The following is a 7,500-nucleotide window of genomic DNA, read 5'->3' on the forward strand; positions in this document are numbered from 1 at the left end:
CACGCACTTTTTTTTTCCTTTCACACAGTGTGGGGTTGGCGGCGGCGGGGGGGGGGGAGAAAGCATGCAACTTGGTTGACGTCGCCTGGTCAACTCGCATCGGTTTTCCGTCCCCATGACTGTAAGGAGCAACCGCGACCAGCGTAGCCAAACAGGTCGACCAAAGCTTTCGGCGCTCGCACGGAGAGGTGATGCCAGCCGGCGTGCGTCGCCTAACTTGGACAAAATTCTGGGCACGCACTTTTCGTTTGAGAATAGGACATACATGTAGTGCAACCCAAGGAAACCAGGCGACGCCGCCACAATCTGCGCCTGACAGACAAAGATAACCGTTCACAAGGAGCCTTGTTATTTCGCACCAAGTCTTTTGCGGGCATAGTTTCTTTCTTTGACATGTATATCTGTATGAAGGTCGGCTTTGCTCTGCCATCGCAGCCTCCCTTCTTTGCTTTTCTCACTGTACCAACAGACATGTCATAGACTTTGGTTTTTTTTTCATTAATTCTTTTCCTGTGGGTGTGGTGTGCCTCCGCACCCCCCAATCTGTTCCAAGGCCTTGTTTTCTCTCGCTCGCCAAAACACTTTGTCTGTTTTCACAGCCAGTCTACCGGCCTAGACCCAACTGTGCGATATTTCAGAGCCGGCAACAGAGCATGGAAAGTCCGCCAGATTTACCCTTAAATGCTCATAAATGACTTCCAGGCACTCTTCGGAAGGTCTTTTATTTCAAAAGAAGGTCCTTCCTTGAGGGAGCACTTCTTCGGCCACTTTGCAAGTGCAACCGCTGCCAGCAAAAGTTCTGAAAATCGAGTTCCCGAAAATCTCCGGGTACCCCGCCAACCCCCAGCCACCCGAATCGCAAGTGTCAATTCGGCGGGTTGCCTGCCGGTAGTCCTTCCGAAAATGAGGCGCCAAATCGCCGCAACGGCCATTTTTCATTTCGGCATCGGGACTTCCGACGGCAACTGATTAACTAGCCCGGGGACTAGAGCGGCAGCAAATGCAACGTGCCCTCTTGGCGGGAGCAACTTGACCGCCCCCGTGGGGAAAGGTCAACTCGGGGCCCGGGAAAGTCGCCGAGTCCGACCCCATACACTTCCATGAGTTGGGGGTTTTGGCCTTCCCGGCCCAAGGCTCGCCTTATTTCGGCCTGCACTTTCGGAAAAGGGTGCATTCCTTTTGGTTAATGATTTCACCAGCCCGGGTCTTAGCCTCTGCCCCGACGGCTAAGTCTTTTGGTTAATGATTTCCTGCGGCTGGGACTACCCTTTCCCCCCGCCCTGCAGGCACCCGGGTCGGGAGGCCGTCGGGGGCACTTTCCGGGGCAAATCCGGACCCTTACGCAAGGGAGAGTGCGCCCCCCGCCTCGGCCGGGGGTCAGGCTGCCGCCTATTAAGCCCGACAGAAAACCCGAAAAATGGACGAAAATGGGAAAAAATCCCCATCCGAAAAAGGCTTAAAAGTCGGTTGGGCGGCAGCTAGGGTCGGTCTCTGCAGACCTGGAGGCTCGGGTGGACTCTTGGAATAAACGTCCAAGTCCCGACTTGCCACCTCCTACTACTGTGCAGATACCCCGCCAACCCCCAGCCACCCGAATGACAAGCGTCCGATCAGCGGGACGAATTTGACAACTCTGGCCGGACCTCTGGAACTCCATCCCGGGTAACCGGGGCAAATTTTTCCGCTTGATCGCCCTTCCACTGGTTAACCATTTGCCCTTTCGGACTTAGTCTCTGGACATTATTCGACGGATTTTCTGGTTAACCATTTGCCCTTTCGGACTTAGTCTCTGGGCATTATTTTCGACTTTTTGGTTAATGATTTCACACTTTTTACTTACTTTTGCGCTTTTTGGTTAATGATTACTCTGCTTACTGGTTAATTATTTGCCCTTTCGGACTTAGTCTCTGGACATTATTTTCGAGTTTTTGGTTAATGATTTCACACTTTTAACATATTTTTGCGCTTTTTGGTTAATGATTACTCTGCTTACTGGTTAACCATTTGCCCTTTCGGACTTAGTCTCTGCACATTATTTTCGACTTTTTGGTTAATGATTTCACACTTTTAACATATTTTTGCGCTTTTTGGTTAATGATTTCATACTTTTTACTTACTTTTGCGCCTTTTGGTTAATGATTACTCTGCTTACTGGTTAACCATTTGCCCTTTCGGACTTAGTCTCTGGACATTATTTTCGAGTTTTTGGTTAATGATTTCACACTTTTTACTTACTTTTGCGATTTTTGGTTAATGATTACTCTGCTTACTGGTTAACCATTTGCCCTTTCGGACTTAGTCTCTGGACATTGTTTTCGACATTTTGGTTAATGATTTCACACTTTTAACTTAATTTTGCGATTTTTGGTTAATGATTACTCTGCTTACTGGTTAACCATTTGCCCTTTCGGACTTAGTCTCTGGACATTGTTTTCGACATTTTGGTTAATGATTTCACACTTTTAACTTAATTTTGTGCTTTTTGGTTAATGATTTCATACTTTTTACTTACTTTTGCGATTTTTGGTTAATGATTACTCTGCTTACTGGTTAACCATTTGCCCTTTCGGACTTAGTCTCTGGACATTATTTTTGGGTTTTTGGTTAATGATTTCACACTTTTTACTTACTTTTGCCCTTTTTGGTTACTGATTACTCTGCTTACTGGTTAACCATTTGCCCTTTCGGACTTAGTCTCTGGACATTATTTTCGAGTTTTTGGTTAATGATTTCACACTTTTAACATATTTTTGCGCTTTTTGGTTAATGATTACTCTGCTTACTGGTTAATTATTTGCCCTTTCGGACTTAGTCTCTGCACATTATTTTCGAGTTTTTGGTTAATGATTTCACACTTTTAACATATTTTTGCGCTTTTTGGTTACTGATTTCATACTTTTTACTTACTTTTGCGCCTTTTGGTTAATGATTACTCTGCTTACTGGTTAACCATTTGCCCTTTCGGACTTAGTCTCTGGACATTATTTTCGAGTTTTTGGTTAATGATTTCACACTTTTTACTTACTTTTGCGATTTTTGGTTAATGATTACTCTGCTTACTGGTTAACCATTTGCCCTTTCGGACTTAGTCTCTGGACATTATTTTCGGGTTTTTGGTTAATGATTTCACACTTTTTACTTACTTTTGCGATTTTTGGTTAATGATTACTCTGCTTACTGGTTAACCATTTGCCCTTTCGGACTTAGTCTCTGGAGATTATTTTCGAGTTTTTGGTTAATGATTTCACACTTTTTACTTACTTTTGCGATTTTTGGTTAATGATTACTCTGCTTACTGGTTAACCATTTGCCCTTTTGGACTTAGTCTCTGGACATTATTTTCGGGTTTTTGGTTAATGATTTCACACTTTTTACTTACTTTTGCGATTTTTGGTTAATGATGACTCTGCTTACTGGTTAACCATTTGCCCTTTCGCACTTAGTCTCTGGAGATTATTTTCGACTTTTTGGTTAATGATTTCACACTTTTAACTTAATTTTGTGCTTTTTGGTTAATGATTTCATACTTTTTACTTACTTTTGCCCTTTTTGGTTAATGATTACTCTGCTTACTGGTTAACCATTTGCCCTTTCGGACTTGGTCTCTGGACATTATTTTCGAGTTTTTGGTTAATGATTTCACACTTTTTACTTACTTTTGCGATTTTTGGTTAATGATTACTCTGCTTACTGGTTAATTATTTGCCCTTTCGGACTTAGTCTCTGGACATTGTTTTCGACATTTTGGTTAATGATTTCACACTTTTAACTTAATTTTGTGCTTTTTGGTTAATGATTTCATACTTTTTACTTACTTTTGCGATTTTTGGTTAATGATTACTCTGCTTACTGGTTAACCATTTGCCCTTTCGGACTTAGTCTCTGGACATTATTTTTGGGTTTTTGGTTAATGATTTCACACTTTTTACTTACTTTTGCCCTTTTTGGTTACTGATTACTCTGCTTACTGGTTAACCATTTGCCCTTTCGGACTTAGTCTCTGGACATTATTTTCGAGTTTTTGGTTAATGATTTCACACTTTTAACATATTTTTGCGCTTTTTGGTTAATGATTACTCTGCTTACTGGTTAATTATTTGCCCTTTCGGACTTAGTCTCTGCACATTATTTTCGAGTTTTTGGTTAATGATTTCACACTTTTAACATATTTTTGCGCTTTTTGGTTACTGATTTCATACTTTTTACTTACTTTTGCGCCTTTTGGTTAATGATTACTCTGCTTACTGGTTAACCATTTGCCCTTTCGGACTTAGTCTCTGGACATTATTTTCGAGTTTTTGGTTAATGATTTCACACTTTTTACTTACTTTTGCGATTTTTGGTTAATGATTACTCTGCTTACTGGTTAACCATTTGCCCTTTCGGACTTAGTCTCTGGACATTATTTTCGGGTTTTTGGTTAATGATTTCACACTTTTTACTTACTTTTGCGATTTTTGGTTAATGATTACTCTGCTTACTGGTTAACCATTTGCCCTTTCGGACTTAGTCTCTGGAGATTATTTTCGAGTTTTTGGTTAATGATTTCACACTTTTTACTTACTTTTGCGATTTTTGGTTAATGATTACTCTGCTTACTGGTTAACCATTTGCCCTTTTGGACTTAGTCTCTGGACATTATTTTCGGGTTTTTGGTTAATGATTTCACACTTTTTACTTACTTTTGCGATTTTTGGTTAATGATGACTCTGCTTACTGGTTAACCATTTGCCCTTTCGCACTTAGTCTCTGGAGATTATTTTCGACTTTTTGGTTAATGATTTCACACTTTTAACTTAATTTTGTGCTTTTTGGTTAATGATTTCATACTTTTTACTTACTTTTGCCCTTTTTGGTTAATGATTACTCTGCTTACTGGTTAACCATTTGCCCTTTCGGACTTGGTCTCTGGACATTATTTTCGAGTTTTTGGTTAATGATTTCACACTTTTTACTTACTTTTGCGATTTTTGGTTAATGATTACTCTGCTTACTGGTTAATTATTTGCCCTTTCGGACTTAGTCTCTGCACATTATTTTCGAGTTTTTGGTTAATGATTTCACACTTTTAACATATTTTTGCGCTTTTTGGTTACTGATTTCATACTTTTTACTTACTTTTGCGCCTTTTGGTTAATGATTACTCTGCTTACTGGTTAACCATTTGCCCTTTCGGACTTAGTCTCTGCACATTATTTTCGACTTTTTGGTTAATGATTTCACACTTTTAACATATTTTTGCGCTTTTTGGTTAATGATTTCATACTTTTTACTTACTTTTGCGCCTTTTGGTTAATGATTACTCTGCTTACTGGTTAACCATTTGCCCTTTCGGACTTAGTCTCTGGACATTGTTTTCGACATTTTGGTTAATGATTTCACACTTTTAACTTAATTTTGTGCTTTTTGGTTAATGATTTCATACTTTTTACTTACTTTTGCCCTTTTTGGTTAATGATTACTCTGCTTACTGGTTAACCATTTGCCCTTTCGGACTTAGTCTCTGGAGATTATTTTCGAGTTTTTGGTTAATGATTTCACACTTTTTACTTACTTTTGCGATTTTTGGTTAATGATTTCACACTTTTTACTTACTTTTGCGATTTTTGGTTAATGATGACTCTGCTTACTGGTTAACCATTTGCCCTTTCGGACTTAGTCTCTGCACATTATTTTCGAGTTTTTGGTTAATGATTTCACACTTTTTACTTACTTTTGCGATTTTTGGTTAATGATTTCATACTTTTTACTTACTTTTGCGATTTTTGGTTAATGATGACTCTGCTTACTGGTTAATTATTTGTACTTTCGGACTTGGTCTCTGGACATTATTTTCGACTTTTTGGTTAATGATTTCACACTTTTAACATAATTTTGCGCTTTTTGGTTAATGATTACTCTGCTTGCTTGTTACTGATTTCCCCTTTCGGACTTGATCTCTGGCCGTTCTTTTCGACCTTTTTGGATCAGGTTTCCACACTCTGAAATTATTTTGGGCTCACTGATTAGGCGAGATCAAGGGGGCATGCCTGGGCACTTTGGGCTCAGTTTGGGAAGGCGGCGTCCGTGTGCTCCTCCGCCCTTCCCGCACTTGCGGCTAGGTTTGCCAAACTGCGCTGACCCGCAGCCCTGCCTTTTTGCCCACGGCACGGAACGACTCAAGTCTGGCTCCGTTCCAGGCCGTTGCCTCCGGCTGCCCGCCGTCCGGCCGGCCTGGGACGTACCCCGGCTGACGGCGCCGGAGCCCCTCTAGCAGCCACCGGTGCCGCGGGCCAATGGGTCCGGGCGTTCCGGAGCTATCGGTGGGGAAGTGCTCTCCCCTTTTCCTGACGCCGTTCGCCCGAGCAGAGGTGCAGCCTGACGGGACTGCTGTCGCCTTCCGCGGCGCACCGGCCCCTTTCACCTGCCGTCGACCGCGCGGAGCTCGGACCTTCCTCCCCGAAGTTATGGCCCCGGCGCCGGAGGGTTCCCGGGGCCGGGCATTCAGCGGGGTGAGTCTTCACCTTCCCGGTCAGCCTGCGGGGTCGGTGCGCCGGCACTCGACGCGGGAGGGTCCCCTCTTTCCGTAGAGCCCCGCCCGGTGCCGATCGGCCGGCGGATTGCGGAGCGAACCGCGCCTGACCGACGGGCCTCGGAAACCCGTTGCAGTCGACGGGGGGGAACCGGACAGCGGGACGAGGTGCCGATTCCACCCGCAGATTCGATCCCGAAATCCCGCGGGATTCGGCGGTCCGACCCGACAGATTCAAACGTCGCCCGGGCGGCCCCCAGCGGTCGGGCCGGCCTGGTTCCGCCACCGCCCGATGCCCCTCGCCCCCGGCTACCGCCGACCGCGCCGACCGAGGGAATGCGGCCGGACGTCCGGCGGCAATCGGCCGGAAAGCGGTATGGCCATTTCCTACTGTCCCTCGGACGGGCAGAGGGGCGGCGCCGGGGCACTCGCGGACCAGGCCGCGCCCCTCCGAGCCCTACCGCCTGCCGTCGACCGCGCGGGGATCGGACCTCCCTCCCCGAAGTTATGGCCCCGGAGCCGGAGGGTAGCCGGGGCCGGGCATTCAGCGGGGTGAGTCTTCACCTTCCCGGTCAGCCTGCGGGGTCGGTGCGCCGGCACTCGACGCGGGAGGGTCCCCTCTTTCCGTAGAGCCCCGCCCGGTGCCGATCGGCCGGCGGATTGCGGAGCGAACCGCGCCTGACCGACGGGCCTCGGAAACCCGTTGCAGTCGACGGGGGGGGGGGGAACCGGACAGCGGGACGAGGTGCCGATTCCACCCGCAGATTCGATCCCGAAATCCCGCGGGATTCGGCGGTCCGACCCGACAGATTCAAACGTCGCCCGGGCGGCCCCCAGCGGTCGGGCCGGCCTGGTTCCGCCACCGCCCGATGCCCCTCGCCCCCGGCTACCGCCGGCCGCGCAGACCGAGCGAATGCGGCCGGACGTCCGGCGGCAATCGGCCGGAAAGCGGTATGGCCATTTCCTACTGTCCCTCGGACGGGCAGAGG

This window comes from Heterodontus francisci, unplaced genomic scaffold (genome assembly GCF_036365525.1).
Source record: "Heterodontus francisci isolate sHetFra1 unplaced genomic scaffold, sHetFra1.hap1 HAP1_SCAFFOLD_1305, whole genome shotgun sequence".
NCBI lineage: Eukaryota > Metazoa > Chordata > Chondrichthyes > Heterodontiformes > Heterodontidae > Heterodontus > Heterodontus francisci.